General features: G+C 33.7%; 1 long non-coding RNA gene across 1 annotated transcript; it reads right to left on the bottom strand.

Moving 5' to 3' along the window:
• Positions 1-1,233: 1,233 nt before the first annotated feature.
• On the bottom strand, positions 1,234-12,021 carry LOC129221312 (uncharacterized). Its single transcript, XR_008580494.1, has 3 exons — positions 11,936-12,021; positions 1,431-1,693; positions 1,234-1,252 (listed from the first exon to the last, which is right to left on the bottom strand). It is a non-coding gene; the product is annotated as an uncharacterized LOC129221312 (long non-coding RNA).
• Between the last annotated feature and the right edge of the window lie 8,333 nt (positions 12,022-20,354).

The following is a 20,354-nucleotide window of genomic DNA, read 5'->3' as shown; positions in this document are numbered from 1 at the left end:
ATATAGATATGTATGCACATACAATATATCGAAAATTATATAATTAAAAAATTAGCTTACTGAAACAGGGTTGGCAAAAACCCGGGTTTTTTTAAAAAAGCCCATAGACCCAGGGTTTTTTGGATTTTTTTTAAAAAAACCCAAACTAAAGCTGGGTTTTTTAAAAAGAAATGTGGGTTTTTTGTCTTTTTTTAAGGGAAAATGTGGGGTACTTGTAGCATATTGTAGTGTAAGTATATGGACAAAGCAAAAAAATCGTCTTGGAGTAAAAAAAGCTGGGAAATTCAGCGTTTTCTGAAGAAAAGTAAAAAAGACGATAAAACCCAAGAATGGTGAAGTTTCAGATTTTTTAGTTTCCATGATTGCCAACAGTTAAGAAAAAGTTACTTCTCGAGTTATAAAATCTATTGTTCGTTTGTAATTACTACATTTTTTTTTTGCATTTTACTTTATTGTATTTCATTTTGTTACGCAAGACTACTGTAGAACCTCAAATAGTTTAAATCCCTTTTTACTAAATTTCAGCTTAATCAAAACATTTCTTTGAATTTTATGTTACCTGTTTTTCTATTTCTGTGTACAGAGTAAGAAATATTGAACTTTTTCGTAAGATAATGAAAATACTGTACATCCTATTCTGTTTCCTGTCCGACCGTTTGTGAAACCTGTTAATTTCTAAAAAATATACCTTGTTTATTTGAGATTTGTGACTTGTTGGTTGGCAGAAAATTAGTTTGCTTTAATTCACATGAAAGCCTTTTAGCTAGAGTAGTTTCCTCTGTACAATCTACAAATATTGAGAAAATCAGACATGACAGGACTTAGTCAAGATAATTTGAGTTATTTATTGACCAGTTAAAGAAAAAAGTTAAAAATATTTATTTAAAATCTTTGAAGTATTTTTTAATGCTGTTAAGAGTTAAAAAATACTATTAAAGTTCAAAATTCATTTTTTATGTCCATTGGCTGTGGTGAAGAACAAATAAAAAAGAAGTTTAAATTGTTAAAGTATTTAAATTAATTAATTTTTTTAAAAACTTCTCGGAAAATTTTAAAAAACCCAAAAGTGGGCTCAATAATGGTTTTTTTTAAATGGGTTTTTTTCAAAAAAACCCATTGGGTCCAATCCGGCCAACCCTGTACTGAAACATTATTTATGAATGACTAAAACTAAGGGTTTTTTCAAACTTACCTTTGCTGAAAATAAAGCGCAGAGTTTCATTCCTTCTAGTTTTCTCTGTTCTCTGTTAAGCTTAGGAATAAGATAGAAAACAATGAACATCATGGTTATTTTTCTAACTTAATAAAATTCATAAAATTATAAAAATAATAATTCTAATGGCTAACACACAGAATTAATATCTAAATTCTAGAATAAATATAAGAAAGAAAGTGATTTTAGGATGAGATTGTTAAAGATTATTAGTTACCATCGTGATGACCGCGTGGGATTATCAAGTTCCAACAAATTTTTTGTATCAAATCGTTTTGGTACCAAACCATCTAACTGCCGGCATCCACCCCAGTCGAATATTGAGGGTCGGTCAAGCAAACTGAGAGATAGAACACTAGCGCCACCAGTGGCGCTGGAATAATCCGGTCACTTTTTCGCTCCGCTGCCAAAGGAGACGAGGCTCCTTCCTTTTTGCCACCCTGCTCATGGTTTAGTTTAATGACATGAAGCAAAAATCTTCTGGAAGCAAAATAGTTTACAAAAAATAAATTTAACAATAAAAAATAGACTTCATTTAAAAATATTTATATTTTAACTAATTATTATAAGTGAACTTTTTATTTTACTTCATAGCTTTATACAACAAAACAAATGCCAACATGTTTTTTGAAAATATGCAAGATGAGCGGACAGAGGATCCACAGAGGAAGGATGTCAAAATATCCGCTCCAACTAATTACGACAACGCCGTTTGCACGGCTGGAAAAAATGAGTCTATTTCCCAGTCAACGAATCTCCCGCCGAGCGTTCCAATTTTGGGGCCGTGTACGGAGGTGAGTTCTGGTTCCTTTAATGATTCTTGTCTCATTAAAGATTATTTATCTAAGATTAATTTAATTAAGTTTGAATTATATGATAATCCTGAAAATGCTAATTATGAGGAAATAATTAGTTTTACCAATGATTCAATTAATGCATATTTTGACATTACTTCCTTTAATAAACTTAATGATACTGATAAAGAAATTCTATATGATTTACAAACAATCAGATATGATGCATCTCTGATTAGGTACAACAAACTAAATGCTATTATGTTTAAATTACAAAGTAACCTTGACGAACAGCTTTTACTTAACGGTAAACTGCAAAATAAGTTAATTGTCGCTGAAAGAAGACATAAAGATGAATATGATTTCCTCATGGAAAAAATCAATGAAAGTAAATTTGCAGAAGTTGAAAAACTCAAAAATAATATTGATTTGCTCAAAAACAAATAGGAAATCCCCCTGAAGAAAAACGGATAAAATCCATAAATACTAACTGTAAACCGCAGGACAATTCCGAAGCTAAAAATTCTGCCAACAGCAGTAAAAAAAGAAAAATAAAAAACAAAAAGCCCAAAAGGCAAAAGAAACAGTTCTGAATACCGAAATTAACACAATTGAAGAAACTATGACTCCAAATATCAAAAATGAAAGTAAAGCTCAGAACACTACTTTAACTGAGCAAAAAAAACCAAATGATACAAATGACACAAACTCCCAAATTAATGACATCCCTGGGACTCAAAACCTTTTGAAAGGGGAAAATGAAAAATTAAACACTGATTCAGATGATAATGAATCATGCATAACATCTCATGACAAGGATGAACCTGATCCAAACACTTCAGAAAATTTAACTCCTGATAACGAAATAAGCTCATTTCAGGATTCTGAAAAACTAAAAAGAACTCAAATCCCACCCATTTGGGTAGATAACATAAAAAACACAGAAGAAAAACTAAAAATTTTCTCAAACATTGCAAATGAAATCATAACTGGAAAAATTAAGAATGATAAACTATTATGCTATGCACCTAATATTGAAGCATACCATAAACTCAAAGATTTTCTCACAGAAAATAAAATGTCACACCACACTATAAGACTCAAAACTGAAAAAATCATGAAAGTTATCCTATGAGGCCTCCCAATTAGTGCCAACCTAGATTGGATAAAAGGAAAACTTGAAGAAAATAATCTTTCAATCATACACCTATCACAACTACACAAAGGACCAGAAAAAAGAAAACTTCCATTGTTCCTAATTCACTTAAATGAAAATAGCTCAAATAAAAATATTTGAGAAATAAAAAAATTTGGGAGATTTTCCAATCTCCACAGAAAAATTGAAAACATTAAACAATATCAAACAATGCTGGAACTGTCAGCAATACAATCACTTCTCATTGGGATGTAATCGTCCCCCAGTTTGCTTAGTATACGCTGGGGAACACAAAACATCACATTGCAGCAAAAACAATACAAAAATAACCCCCAAATGCATTAACTGTGGTGCTCAACACACTGCAAATTATTCAAACTGTCCAGCTAGACTGGCAATCATTGAAAAAATTAGATTTAAGAAAAATCTAAAAAATAATAAAACAATTTTGAAAAAAAAAATAGAACCGACTTCAAAATTGCTCTAAAAAGTGAAAAATAATTTTATTCTTTAAACACCATCGATAATGCTTTTAAACATAATTTTTGAAGTTGGCGCAAAAACAAAACGTAAAATCCATTGTAACCACGCTTCGTTCATATTTTTTTTCAGAAAAGCATCCAAAGTTACGAACGAAACATTTATATCGCTATTCAAATATGTTGTCATCAATGCATAATGTATGTGATAGTGAAGAAACTGGTCCTGGTTAAATTTATAGTTGTATTTGAGTTATGGCTGTGAATGATTTTATCTATCGTTTTTGCGCCAACTTCAAAAATTATGTTTAAAAGCATTATCGATGGTGTTTAAAGAATAAAATTATTTTTCACTTTTTAGAGCAATTTTGAAGTCGGTTCTATTTTTTTTTTCAAAATTGTTTTATTTCATTCCTTTTAGTGTAAATGTAGGTATTTCAGAAATAATAAGAAGTCACCATCACGAAACTTCACATTTTTTTCTTAAAAATGCTCTATACTAAAAAAAAACTATTGACACGCGTCAAACTTTAAGCGATTGGCACTAAAAACTTATCTTTGTTCCTCTCTGGAAATCATGCATACTTAATTTAATTATAACCATTTAAGTATTACGTTTTTCCTAACTAATTTACATTCCACAGCATCTAAGTTGATCATGATGCAATCCTGTATTTTCTTATTTAGCCCCGATCATCTGTTATCGGCATAGATGATAACGATAAAAATACTACAGAGTAGTTGAGTCAAACCTAATGGTAGCATTGTGAAGGCTAAGCAGATCCTAATCACTGCATCACCTCGCTTCCAGGTTAGGTTTACCCCTACTATGGAGCAATAGCACTGAAGAAAGGAAGATTTTGATAATTCACATAAGGTTACTATAAATCAGCAGGGTTACTAAAATAAAATTATTTACGCCAAAAATGAGACGACAGCGCCAGATTCCCCATTATCGAAATATCCCTTGAAGAAATTTGATGCTTGCTTCAGAGAAGCCTTCATTCAAAATTATCATTACAATTACTATTAATGTTACTGTTATATGGCACCAAACTTTTATAACAATGAGTTTCATATTGTCGCATAGATGAAGATAGCGAAGACAATGTGAAAGCCAAATGAAGCGAATACTCGTTAGTCTCAACTCGAGATCTTTATTCAGAGCCACGAATGAACGTTACATCTCCTTATATACAACTTGAGAAAGTGCTGGAACTTTCCAGACTTGGAAAGATACAGAAATTAATAGAAAATTCGAGAAAATACGGGAAACAGTAGAAACGAAATTTTAGTAAAATTCACTTTGTTCTAATCGGGATTTGAACCCAGGTCGCTCGTGTGGGAGGCGAGAATTCTACCACTGAGCCACCGTTATCCACGGATGAAAAGTGCGAACTTCGCTACAATATCATTTTTATCATTTAATAGGGAAAGTGCATAAAATTTACTGTTTTTTGCCCATAACTTTTTTTCTAAAGAATTAATATGGTCAAACAAAATAATGGGACCTAAGTTGAGCCATCCCCTATCCATTAAAAAAAGAATCATCAAAATCGGTACACTAGGTGAGACGCTATGAGTGGACAAACAAAAAAAAAAAAACATACATACGGTATGAATTGATAACCGCCTCCTTTTTGAAGTCGGTTAAAAATGAAAACACTATTCCCAGGACTTTAAAAATTCCTCAAACTGAAAATACTAATGAAGTCCTAAACATTCCAGAAAATCCCCTTCTACAAACTCTATCAACCACTATCAAAACAATAATACAAGAACTTGGAAAAATGAATATCACTCCAAGTTCTAATATCACAGCAACACCACCATATACTAAATGTTGCTACGGTGACTCGACCTTTCTCTATAATTACCATTAGTAATAAATAACTCATTAATTATCGATTTTTTCAATCTAAAAAAATAAAATTAAAAAGTTAATAATAATTCCCTGAAAAGAGGCCAACCGGCTTTGCAGTCAGTCAATGAGAGCGCTCCCCGGTTTCATTGCATTCTCCCAATCAGAGAACTTGAATTTTGTACTAAATGAGATGCATCATAATTCGAAATTATTTAAATTTTAAATTTAAATACTAAATTATCCTAATAGTTAAACACTTAATAACAAATAAAACTTTTCTGAAGCAGTTCACTAGATGGCGCAAGCTTAACTTGTGACCGTGATGATACAATTTAAAAGTTTCTCAACTTTAAATTGACTTAACTGTAATGTTAAAAATGAGACAAGATAAAGGGACCTGAAATCCCATGATCTATCCCCCATTCGACGAATATATGCAAGATGCTTACAACAGATCTGAAAAATTTGCAAATGGAAGTAGAGTATACAACTTGGATGAAACTGGAACATCAACAGTACAGCAACCAAAGAAAGTTATAGCTTGAAAGGGAGCAAACAAGTTAACCAATGTACTAGTGGTGATAGATGTCAACTAGTTACAACTTGTTGTAAGTAATAAGTGCATTTGGAAACACAATACCACCAGCTACGGTATTTCCTCAAAAGAAATTTAAGGAACACATGATAAACTGGGCTCCTTCAGGAACTCTTGGTTTTGTTATAGGTTTAGGATGGATGACTAGTGATGTTTTTCCTCGTATCATGAAGCATTTCATACACCACAGTGAAACTTCTATTGACAATCCAACACTTTTGAACTTCAACAATCAAAAGAGTCATGTAACCACTCAACATGGCACAAGAAAATGGGGTTAGTACTATAGTTACCATACCGCCTCACCAGGCACGTAGCAAGGATTTTGTTAAGGGGGGGTCCAAGGTTGTATGAACTTTAAAAATGGAAGCATGCTAAATCAGAAGCATTAACTGTTAATTGTATAAATTGATACTATTCCAATCAAAACTACAATTAATAAGTATGATAATTAGATTAATTTAGTAATGATGTAATATAAATATGATAATTAAAGCTTTGCAATATATTTGCTTTCAAAAAAAAAACGCTCATATTTATTTTAACTACATTATCAACTGTCTAACTCAATAAATGCTCCATAATTCTCCACTCCTGACTGTTTCGAATTGGATTTTGGACTGCATTTAATGGTTCTATGGATGAAAATATCGCCAAGGCTCATTTAAGAAAAGCTCGAAATATTTCTTAATTCAATTAAATTTTTAGAATTCATTCAACGATAAGAAATGGAATGATACTTCGAATCTTCATCTTTTTTTATAGTATTTTCATATAAAAGCCTAGGAAAACATTATTAAAGCTGTTCAAACAACTAAAATACATAGAAAGTGTCGTTGCTCGTTAATAAGTATTTTCTTGTGATGTATTGCTAAAATAGATATCTAAGGATCAGTTATGGTATTTACGATGAATTAAGTTAAACAATAAAACTTCTTTGTCAAAATTTTGAAGAAAATTTGAATGATAATTTGTTTATAAATACTATTTTTTAGGCCATCAAAGATATTAAACATTTTTCTTGGACATTTTCTATTTTAGGAGTTTCGCATGCAGAGTCATTTAAGCGTGATAAGAGGAAGTATTGCTTTTAGAACTTAGGAAAATGAATAAATACACTTACGAACACATTGTATATACATAGTATTTTTATGTATTGTCTTTACCCCTCTTCAGGAAAACAAATGAACAGAACTATGGATTTGATTTAGTTTATTAAGCTGATTCAAAACAACTTCTGTGCAAAATGTTCCATTCTAAATTTAAAATTTCAATTTAAACAACAACTGTAAGGAAATGACCGATAGTAACAGTAATGAATCATCACAACAAAATTTGACACTCTCAACCTAGTTATTTTACTAACAATATGGAAATATAAAAATTTTAAATTTCTACATTTGGCGGTAGTCCTCCGATTTCGAACCTTTAGGAGGTAATGTTTGCCCTATTTGTGATAATACGGCAGCACTAAAATTAGATATACTGTAAAAAGCTAATCATATTTCGGTGACAAATATAAAAGGTTTATAGGTAGTTTGAAGACTCAATTAGTAAACATTTTGCTCTAAGTTTTCAAATGTTATAGTCTAAATGTTTAAAAGAAGACAAATCTCTTGTAAAAACTCTATGAAAAGTTGTAAATTAAAAATCTAGATATGATTTAAATTGATATTTTGAAATTATATAACAACTAGAAAATCGCCCGTCAAGATATGATGAATGAAAATTGATTCCACATTTGAACGAAGAAATTGCCTGTTTCGTGACATTTTGGTAGTTGATATTTTAAACCCCAACTCCAGTGGATTAACCCTAAGCTTCAGTAGATAACGTTCATTGTTGACCACTTTTTCGTTTCTTTAGTGCCCTGAAATGACAGTCTCACCAGTAAAACAGCTAAGTTACTGGATCCAGTTCAGCCTTGTTACAATAAAGCCTTTCTCTGCATTTTAGACATTACCAAAACATGTGATCAAATTATCATGGCGTGGAGCGAGTTTCATTGTTGATGAGGTCAAGAGCGTTACTCGATCATTGGCTGTTATATATATGAGGATAAGAACAACAACTATTATTCTTGCATTTGGAGTCTACTGTGCTTTTTAACCATGAATGTAGAGATACTTATTAAATAATTCTTAAATACAAAGAAGTCAGTAAATAACTATCAAAAAATTTGCTAAATGAAGCATATGCACGAATATTATAAAGTATTTTATTCGAAAAATGGAACTAGAAGATAGAAGAAAATATATATTTTCAGTTAAACTAATTAATAACTTTTCCTTTTGACCTCGTGAACACAATTCAGTTAGTATTTTAAAATAATGATTTAAAATTATTTCATTGTGAAATATATATGTATCTTTAAAATTATACATCTTTACACATGTGCTAATCATTCAAAACTTAAAACTAAAAAAATCAAACACATCCAAACCTTTTTTTTAAATCCAATTTCTTTGTTTTTTTAAACTTTGATATCACTGAAATCAATTTTGTTATATTTTAGTATTAACCTTTATTTATTCATCTTTTTTTTTACTACCTCCAAATACATAATTTATTTTTTTCCTTTTTTATAAATCATATATAAAAACGCAAGAGATAAAACATTCGCAAAAATTCTAGTTCTTTTCGGTACATTTGTGCTCAGAAAGAGTGAAAGAAAAAAAAATCTGTTACCTTGTGATGAAAATGAACTAATATTCAGAACGAATTTCCTGACATTAGTTTCATGGTTGTAGAAAGGCAATCTACAACCATGCTGTAGAAAGGCATTTACAACTTTTCTTAGAGTTTTTACAAGAGATTTGTCTTCTTTTAAACCTTTAGATTATAACATCTGATGACTTAGAGCAAAATGTTTGCTAATTGAGGCTTCAAACTACCTCTAAACCTTTTATATTTGTCACCGAAAGATGATTAGCTTTTTACAGTATATCTAATTTGGGATCTAATTTTAGTGCTGCCGTATTATCACAAATAGGGCAAATATTACCTCCAAAGAAAAAGGGTAGAAATTTAAAATTTTTATATTTCCGTATTGTTAGTAAAATAACTAGGTTTAGAGTATTAGATGAATGCTAAAAGTTGCGAGCTTCCGGGACACAATGATATAAGTAATTCATCATTGTTACGAATAAAAATTATTAATGAAATAAATTGAATTGATTGGTTAAAAAATGAAATGATATTCGATGCTATTTTTGTCTGAATAAATTTTTAAATAAATGAGAAACGCATAAATGAGAATGCATAAAATTGCTCCTATTGTTAAAAAAAAGAAAAAAACACATTAAAAAATGCAATACAACTTACTCAGTGGGGGTTGACTAATTTTTTCTTATGTGTTTATTATTTTGCTCCTGATTTTTCTTTTTAACTTCGGAGGAAAACATTTGTGCAACCGACCCATACCAATGGCAGCGATAGAGAAAGTGAATGTGCGACCTAACCGAGTTCTGCACTATCCACGACTCTAGGAGCCTTAGGCACCTTCTTAAAAGACAGTGCTATATTACAAGGGCGTCTGACCCCACTGTCGCTTTCCTCTTTGTATGACCTTCCCGCAGAAACATTCCTACAAATTTCCTGTCTCCGACATTTTCATCATTGATGACTCTCATCAAGCTTTCGTTAACAATAAATGTTTGCTTACGAGCTGCCGGCGATTTCCTTGCGAGGAGGGGCACTACGATAATGTCTCCTTTTTCGGATAGCTGCTGACGATTTTCTTGCGAGACAGGAAGCATTTAAACTAGCAGGGGACTAAGATAAAATGTCTCCTTTGGACAGATCTGCGACGCGTACCACGGGTTGAAGACTTCTGTCGCTCCTCCCCTCCCCCCCACTCCCAGAGGTTCTGTTGTTCTAAACTAAACCGAACGTTAGAAAGTTGTCGCTTAATGAAAATATTTAGGACAAAAGATTTTTTATTTATTTATTTATTTATTTTTGAAAATTCTGTTCATGTTAGTGCAGGGGGACAGTGACCTATCAGGAAGGGGGGGGGTCCGGACCCCCTGGACCCCCCCCCTTGGCTACGTCCCTGGCCTCACACAAGTGACAAATTTCAGTTACTAAAAAAGTGGGCATTTATTCCTCATTCAAATCAAACTACAATGATACTTTCGATTCATGGTTGGTTCATGATCCTGCCATTCCATTGAAGGCGGATACAGACTACCATTCCCCACCCCGGAATAAACTTGCGGTTTTGGCACTAAAAATTTCTAAAACTGCTTGGGGATCAATAAAAAGCACTGAATCGACCAGGAATAAGATACTTAGTAGAGCATAAACGTTACTAATTAATTTCATAAGGATTGGAATGAAACAATATTTCAAATATTTACATTTAAAAAAATTAAAGAATTGATAAGATTACTGAAACCGGTTACACTTTATTTATCAAGCGCTTGAACACAATGTGGACGAATAACATGGTCGACGGTTTGGGGGGGAGGGTCATGACCCCTATAACCCTCCCCTTGTATCTGCCACTGTCCAGGGGTCTGTCCAGGGTTTTTCACAACGTCCATTTTTTGTGAAAAATGAAATAATTTTGTGAAAAATTAATTAATTTTGTAAAAATCATCTAATTTTGCAAAAAAAAAAAATTGTAAAACCAAAACTTTCAGAATTTTGCTGGCGCAAATACTGCATCATTGGAACTTAAAGTTGAGTATTTAACTCTATTCTGTTGAGAATATCATTATTGAATGTTTTTCTAGTATTTGGGGGGGGGGGGATGCGGCATTGCTTTCTTGGAGATGGCCAACCCTCAAGTATCAATATTTATTTACCATTCTACATTTTGTTCAATTGTACTAGAAGTGTTTTTTGTATAGTATTAAAAATAATAAAAGGGATTTCATTTGTTTACTTCTTAACAAAGCGTATTAAACATCAAAAATTCGAGAAATCTGATTTCCATAGTGGATGCAGAGAAATCGCAATCCTCAAAGTGAAGGCATCAAAAGTACAAAAACAGCTTGTAAAAGAAATATTTTTGATAAAATTATTTCAGAATTGTCAAATTTGAATCAAAACACTTCCTAAACTTTAGTTTAGTTACTGGTCTCAACACAAAAAATGCCCTATTTGTGGTTCTACGCTCACTACAAGCTATATCTTATCAAACTTTATAAGATTGAACTTCTCACTTTAAACTTCTATGATAAATATGATAAACCACACATGAAACAATTATATGATTACATAATAAAAGAAAATATTAAAGTTAGGTCAAATTGAACACAGATTTGCATTCTTTTCTACAGCAAGGCAATGTACCATAACAGAAAAATTTCTACAAGATACAGAAATTTAACACTTAATTGTTTATAACAAGAAAAAATATTTTTGCACTTTTTATATGAAACTTTTTTAACTGACACACTGAAATCAGAGCTCGACCAAAGTCAGTGTTTGACACTTAAATTGTTTTGGTTCAATTTGAAGTAGTAAGGTCTCTGAAAAGATGTGATACACTCATGTATCGCAAACGTCACAAGATTTTAAAAATTTCTTTAAAAAAAAAAGTCCTACAGTTTTGCTTCAATTAAATTATTCAAGCAAATCATAGTTAAATATGATTGAAATACTTTGTTAGTATTTGTCAACGATTTAGTGCTCAAAATGTTGGTTAACCAGCAAAAATAGTGTCTGAATGTCACACCCGTCACAATGGAATAGCCGCAAAGCATTTTCTCTATTTCAAACCTCCTGTTAGCAGCGAGTTTTTAAATAATGAATACAATAAGAATTGCAGCTGCAATGAGTTCAAAACTTATTAAAAGATCCTAAAATACTTCACTAAAACTTACGAATTCGGAGCAGGAACACTGATTTCCAGCCTTGTTTATATCTCCTATCCATGGCTACGGCTGGCTCCGTGAACGCCGATCTGTCCGATGCTTAGTGAAGGAATCGTTATTTTTTTTTTACAAGCACTAAGCACTCAAGACAAGTAATTTTTTTTCTGGCGATAAAAGTTCAAACTAAGGAACCCTACACAACGAGAAGACCACGTGATATGACGTCAGAAAACTATCACGTGACATCACGTGATCATGAACTAGCCAATCAGATTTGCGTATTTCCGAGTTCCTAGTGAACTCTAATGACATGTAAAAACGCAAACTTGAGTCTGTCCTCACTTCACTTCGGATCACTCGGTGCATGGAGGAAAGAAAAAGAGGAGAACCTTACGTTAGTTGTAGCTAGAGTCCCTATTTAAATTTCTGTCTGCAAGTAAAGTCAGTATTAAAAAGAATAATAATAATTTGAATTTTGACATTTTGAATTCAAATTATGTTTTTCGCAATCACGAGTGTGTGTATGTAGGCGTGTGTGTTTGTGTGTGGGGGGGGGTATGTGTATGTGTGTGTATGCATGTGTGTTTGTGTCTGTGTGCTGGCATAAGTGTGTGGATAGTTGTGTGTATGAATGTGAGTGTGGGGAGGGGGTATGTGTATGTAGGCGTGTGTGTTTTTGTGTGGGGGGGGGTATGTGTATGTGTGTGTATGCATGTGTGTTTGTGTCTGTGTGCTGGCATAAGTGTGTGGATAGTTGTCTGTATGAATGTGTGTGTGGGGAGGGAGTATGTGTGTGTAGGCATATGTGTTTGTGTCTGTGTGGAGGCATGAATGTGTGGGTAGTTGTGTGTATGTTTTTTTGTGTGTGTAAGGTGTCTATGTATGCGTGTGTGTGTGTTTGTGTGTATGTGTGTGTAGTTGTGTATGTATGCGCGTGTGTGTAAGACATGGATGCAACCTGGGGACGGCTTTCGCTAGAGGAGCAGCATCGTGAGGACCCGGTCGACGGTGATGCTGCAGAGGGTGGCGGTGGGAAAATAAAATCAAAGGACGACAAAAACAGTCAAATGAAAGCAATAAGCAATCGTGATTGCTCAATAAATAAAAACTTAATTTAAATTCTGAAATGAGGGCCGTGGTAGCCCGATCGGTAGAGTGTCGGATTCGGGGCCGGAGGGTCCTGAGTTCGAACCTCGATGGTCGAAGATCCACCGTCGTCATTAAAGGGGACTGGGCGACGTTAAATAGGCTCGTGGTCTCAATGTCCTCCAAGTGGAAAGATACCTCTGGGGGTGCTAGCACCAGGTAGCTATTAGCTCCTGGACTAGTTCTAAATTCTCATTAACTGTACGATCTGGTGATGGGGCTGCAATCTATCGGTATATAAAATAATGGAGGCAAGGCACTTAGTATGCAGTCCTCGACATAAATACAGTTGTAGTCAGTTGTGACTCGGAATCGGAAAAATAAAGTTAGAGTTTTCATATAGGGACTCTAAGTAAAGTCAGTATTCAGTACCAGCAGCGCTAAAAAAACAGTTTTAATTAATACAGTCGAGACGGAAGCTTTTCGAAATTGAAGTTTCACAACGGTAGTTTTAGACAATCTTTGTGATTTTAGGAGGGGGGGGGTTGGAGGTCTTCATCCGGGCATTTTTTTTTTAAATTTAAGTCTTGAAGAGGGGCCTCATCAGTGGCGTGAGGCGGTGGGTTCGACTCTCACACCCAACTCCGGATGTATTTTCCTCTCTTTCTGATGTAAATTCTTTCATGTGTTGTTTATATGTATTCTGTACTGTAATAAAAAAACACATCATGCATAAGGAAGGCAAGACACTCAGATTGCAGTCCTCATCAAAATAAGCATGTGAGATAGGCACCAAAAGAAAGAAAGCCTTGACGCGATTGTAGACTCGGGTAATGTTGAAAAGCAAAAGGTTCAGTGACTTTCCTCCTGCAATTTTTCAAAAATGAAATTTAAAAAAGCGCAATTTTAGACGCCCTTCGATCCAATGGTGCTACAGGTACTTAGTTTTTTGAAACATTCCCTTGAAATTATTTAGAAATTGAATTTTTAAAACGCAATTTTAGAATACTTCTATCAACAAAAAAGGAAACGAATAGGTTCGGGGACCTCCGTGGCTAAATCTCTATATCATAAAAAATTGAAATAAGAATTATAAGCTCCCCCCCCCCCTCCAAGTAGGAGTAAATAATATAAGAGGTTAGGTAAAATAAAAAAAAAAAAGCTACTGCTTCCATTCCCCTCCAACAGTTCCTGGATCCTCCCCTTGGTCCCCAAACGCCTTGCCTCCTGACACACACACAGGAAAGATTTAAAACACAAAAGACGGAAATAGTACCCAGGACACCGGCGGGAATCAAACCCACACCCTCCGGTTTAAAAGACGAAGCTTCTATAACAGTGCCCCCAAAACTGAAGTTTGAAAGATGGATTTTTTGGGGCCTCAGTGGCCGAGTGGTCAAAGCGATTTTTTGACACACTTCAGACGGTGGGTTTGACTCCCACCCTAGCTCCGGATAAACTTTCCCCTCTTTGTAAACTCTTTCATGTGTTGTTTATATGTATACTGTACTGCATAGACTAAAAATATATCTTGCGTTAAGGAGGCAAGACACTCAGACTGTAGTCCCCATTAAAACAAACCTGTGCAATACGCACCCCAAAAAAAAAAAAAAAAAAAAGAAACGATAAATTATTTTCAAATAAAAAAAGAACCGACTTCAAAAAACAAAGATGAACTAAAAAGTAAAAAATAATTGGTCATATTTACATACGATTGCCTACCCAAACCTATAAATCAAATTTATTTCACAGTTACAGTACAAAAATCAACTAAACTAAACACCCAAATTAAATAAACACTGATTTTAATACCTAACTAATTATATACGATCTCTTAATTTTTAATAACCATTTGAAGTCGGGGCCTCCTATAAACTACTACCTAACGTAACTGACAAATCACCAAATCTGGAGTTAAATACTAATTTAACAAAACGCGAAAGTCTTTAAAACTAAACCAACTCAGTTACTCTCTTTCTTTTCTTTCTATTCCTTTTTGACATCTACTATCTAAAACCCTAATTGTAAGAGCATTGTTGATGCAACTAAAAACGCATTCTAAAATTATATTAAAAGACATATTGAGACACGTCACACGCGATGAGTGAGGTTCCACACAAGATGATTTTAAATTGACATCCCATAAACGCCATATATTGGGCTGCATTCGTCAAATGCCAAATTTGGCATGCAGCCCCATTGTGCTGCATTTGCATGTTTTGCGTATAAGTGGCTCCTCTTCGAAAATATTTTGAAACAGAAGTCTTAAAAATGCAATTTCAAGTCTTATATGGACATTTCCGGCCGGGACAGAGTTAGAGTATTGATCTTCATTCCTGCTCCTAAAGTGAAGAAATATTTCAGGGGTTTTATCAGGGGTGGATTTAGAAGGGGGCATGGGAGTCATGCCAACCTCCCTCCAAACCTGTGTTGGGCATTAATCAATTATTTTTTCAATTGCCTTGCTGATTGATTAAAAAAGTAATTGCAATTAAATTAATTGCAATTAAATCAATTGCGATTAAACTATTAATTGTACTTTGCAATTAAATTGGAGTAATGTACGTTAATCGCTTTTCATAATTAAAATAATTGCAATTATTTTTTTAATTGTTTTACGAAACAATTAAAACTAACAATTAACTTACTGTATGTATCAATAGGTACAGCGCAGCGTACAGAGTTCAAAGTAATATTCGAATTCGTATTTTCGTTCAGTGTTGATTGCTCGCTCGCCGCGTGAACTATTCTCGTCTTGGCAAGATTTTTCCACACGTAAATGTTTGTGTTTTAATTAAGTGTTTTAAAATTGTGCAAATCGTTGTTTTATAGTTTAACCTGTAACACAGGGGAAATCAGAAAGAAGGACATAACAGGGGACGTAGGATCTCAAAGACCGCTCTGTTTAATTTTTTTTTTAATCGTGTAATTAAGATGCATTTCTGTAATTTCCCTCAGATGTTCTTCGGACTTTTACTAGTACGGATTTTTTTTTTTTTTTTAAATTGAAATATACCTTTTTTGAGGATACGATTTTTTGAGAAAAGTCATATGCAGCAGTAAATAATTTATTACTCGTAATAAAGTTACTGATACATGAAATACACCGCCAGCTCAGTCATTTCCAGCCGAGGACTGCCGTTTCGTGCTTATTAGCACTCACCAGCCCGGCATAGGAAAGTGACTGAGCTGGAGATGGAAAACCTCTTAAGGAAGCCAAGAGTGCCAAACAAACTGGTAGCTAATATAGAATTAGCGCAGACCAGACGAGTGACCGAAGCAATTGAAATTTCAACTTTCTAAGACATACTGTTCTTCGAGTTATGCGACATACATACGCACATACAGACGTCACGAGAAAACATGTTGTAATTGACTCGGGAATCGTCAAAATGGATATTTCGGGCGTCTATACTTTCTTGGGTATATATGTACGTGTGGTCGAGTTGAAAAAAAAACTCAACATTCATTCGGGGGTGAGTAAAATGGAAATTAAGGTCGATTTTTGAGGGAAATCTTTTCGCGAATACAATACTTCCTTTTTTGTAAAAATAAGTAAAAACGGTCCAAAATTTTACTATATTTGGTGAATGCTAAGGGAGATTTCAGGGGTTCCTCTTGGAGATAACATTGTTCAACTTCCATTGTGGATTACAACATATTTCGCAATTGTCGATTATTATCTTTTTTTTTCTATATTTTTCAAAAACATTCATTTATAAGAAATAGATTTTTTTTTCTGAATATACTAATAGTTAGGTTACAATGTGTGTATTGGTCGTACTATTTTTTAAATATAGGTAAGAATTCTTTCGTTTTTTCACAATATCGCTTGTTCATGGTTGTTACGAATAACGGTTAATACGAAAAAAAAAAAAAATCGTGAACTTTTGATATTTCGTATTAACCGAGTTCAACTGTAGATAGATAGAAAGATATTGTACTTTTAACAGTTCATCGTCAAAAGATTTTTTCTCAATGTCTTCAACAAAAACCTATTTCAAATAAGAGTTATTCAGCTGATATTTTTATATTTGTTAATTCTTGTATCCTCTACAATTTTAGTGATATTGTCTCTATATAGAGCAGAACTTCACAAAGACTTCGCCGTGAGACATTTCAGAACAGGGGTGCCCATCCCCCCCCAAGTTCAATGGCACAACTCCCCCCCTTTTTTGTTTTTTACTCTTTTTTTATTTTGTTTATTTACTTTTTTAAATAATTTTTATTTATTTATGTATTTAATTATTTTTAATTATTATTATTATTTTATTAGACAATTTCTGTTTTACGCCAATGACACACACACACAAACTAAATAAATGAAATAAAGAATAAACAGAAAAAAAAAAAAAATAAATAAATATTAATTTTAAAATATTGTCTACTTTTTTTAAGTAAAAAATTTTTAGAAAAATTTCCTTTTTTTTTAAAATTTCTAAGGCTTTTTTGTTTTTAAACTAATATTAAAAAAAAACTTTTTGCTAAACGATCACAATCATCATTTCTAAAAATCTGTGCATTCATTTGCTTTTGTGTTTATTAGAAAATTTTCGGTGATTAATTATGTAAAAAATCGCAATTAAAAAAAAATGGTTCTTAAAGGTTTAACATGCTTTAAACATTTGAGTCATTTATATAATGCTTATCCAATGCACATTTTTGTCGAATATGTTATCCCAATTGCAAAAAGTATTACTTTAAAGCTGTATCGTTAATAGAAAAAAAGCCTTAGGGATTCTTATGACACGAAAACACGAAAAAACGATCGAGAAAAAGCAATTTAAAGTTTTTCTTTCGCATAAGAATGCATAGCGAGCATGACCTAAAACCACTCATAACTTTTAAAATATTTGAACTAAAGCAATGAAACTTTTTCCCTGTGTTTAGACTGGTTTTTAGTTTTGAAATAAGCAATAAAATTTTTTTTCATCGTTTAGTCATTTTTGAGGTACTGTAACCATTTAAATCCAAAAATTGTTTTGGGGAGGGGAGGGTAACAGAACCCCCTATGACTAAAAAAGCAGGCAATATCTTCTACATTTGAGAAATATTGACCTCTCGTTGTAGCGAACAATTTTGTCTGGATGAGAAAGGTCGTTAAAACAAACGTCGAAAGTAGAGCAAAAGTTCTTGCATGTAATGTAAATTATCTCAATAAAAAACTTAGAATTTAACCGATAAATGTGTTTAGCTTCCGAGTTTTGTGTAGGGGAGAGTGTTGTACCTTGGGACACTTTTCATACTTTAATTTTTAACGTCAACTATTTGAAACAAATTTAAAATCTAAAAGTCACATTAAACTACCACTACCCCAACATACTTCAACGCAGTGGCGGACGGGTTGACTTTTTCCCAGTTGGCAAAAGAGTTATTTTGGCCCACCTCTGTAAATTAAAAAAGTTGAATTAACCAGTACCGGATCTCGATTCTTCCGAGCCGAGCAAAGACATTAAACTACCGCTATAGTTCCTATTTTATTAAAAACATGGAGAATAGCGATTTTCCTTCACTAAACTTCTTATTCCGCATTTATTATTATTACCCGATTATAAAAAAAAAAAAAATTACTATCTCTCTTAGAAGGCGTATCAGAGGGTTTTAATGGGGTAGTTTCCAAAATTTTGAAAGTATTTTTTTTCTGAAAGAGCATGCTTAAAAACATAGGATCTGGCCATTTTTCAAATAATTTGCTTAAGTTTAATATTTTTTAAAAATTATCTAAATCGGTGCGCTTTCATTGTTTAACGCTTCGCCGATGACATCACAAATGATGAAATGCCATTCAGAAGAGCACAATATTTAATTCGCATCTTTACTCGCGTGTACTGGCAACGATAGAGTTGATAGCAAGCGTAGACGCAATTTTTAAGTCGCTGCTTGATGATCATAACGCGGAAACACAGTGAAAAATGCGCCAAGATGCGTCATTTGTGACGTCATGAAGAACACGCCTTGTTTTCAAAATCGGACATTTAAAAAAATGAATTAAAAAATAACTGCTGGGAAAATGAAAGTATTTTCTGGGTCCATGTTATTTTTTTTTACTCATTCTATCCATTTCAGTGACTGAAAGTAGTACTTTTGACTGAAGGAAATGAGCAATGAAAGGAAACACACACACACACATTTGAAACAATTTTATTGGCCGGCAGCCTCCGGCCCCTCCCCTCGGGGCGGGGCCTCACGATAACATGGCTAAACTATATACAATGCTAGCAAATCTCTAGAGATTGCTTGTCAACAGCTATGGATACTTAAATGCACAACTACGCTCGGTGGGGGGGCGGCTAGCCCCCCCCCCCGGGCCCCCCATGCTCCGGTAGCGGACGGCGGAGGCACGGGGCGGCCCCTCCCCCGAGTCGTGTCTACGTTTCTCCAGTTCCTAGGTGCTAGACATCGAGCTACGTCTCTGCCTACGACTCGTCCGTTATTGTTCTAAGCCCCGCCCCCCGCCACGCCCCTTTTGGCACCCCGAGACACGGAAACAGGTCCGTGGACGTCCCCTCACTCACAGGGTTGCCAGGTTCGATTAGTGTCAGCCATTTTGGATCCCGCCCGGTCAGAAAAAAAATGATTTAGAAGTCATCGCCAAACCGATATAAATCTTACTTAGTATTTTATCATATTGACACTTAAGTTTATGATTCAGAAAATTTGAAGAGAATTTTAATGCAGTTATTTAAACAATATTCTTAGAAAAATACTGAAGCATTTAAATATGGAATCAATAAACATTGCACACAAAATGTTTTATAAGTATTTTAGCAATTATGCTTGCAAATAAAGATTTACGATGTAGTTGTAAGGGATAATGGTTTTACTGCAGGTTGGTTATTTTTCGTTCATTTCACGAGGCAGATTGACTAATTTCCTAAAATTTTACCCGGCAACCTTGATTCGGTCACGAATCAAACCTCACTGCAATCGACACTTCTACCAATATTGTGCAATGTCCGGTCGACGTTTGGCACGTTCCCTTCGTAACGACGATGTGGAACGATATTCCTCTGCGCGGCCAAGGTAGAAGTGAACAAGCCCCGAGCACCTTCAACATAGTGCGATTAAATCCGATGTGGTTCAGAAACAGATCCATTACCATTAAACCGAAAGAATATTCGCCATATTAGCGCCTTAAGAAACGTTGGCGGTCGTTTTTAATCATATTTCATAAAGCGGAATTATTAATTTAAAGATCGTCTGCAATATTTGTTATCGTTTGATATTTTATAAACTATAGGGCCTCTGGCTCATGGCAGCTGAAAAGGCCTTTCCAATGTTTTGTGGATGTTTATTATTATGAGATTTTTTTGGTGATGGATATTTAGGATTTTTAGCATTG

Source organism: Uloborus diversus, chromosome 4 (genome assembly GCF_026930045.1).
Source record: "Uloborus diversus isolate 005 chromosome 4, Udiv.v.3.1, whole genome shotgun sequence".
Taxonomy (NCBI): Eukaryota; Metazoa; Arthropoda; class Arachnida; order Araneae; family Uloboridae; genus Uloborus; species Uloborus diversus.
This window is presented reverse-complemented; position numbering and strand designations above follow the sequence as displayed.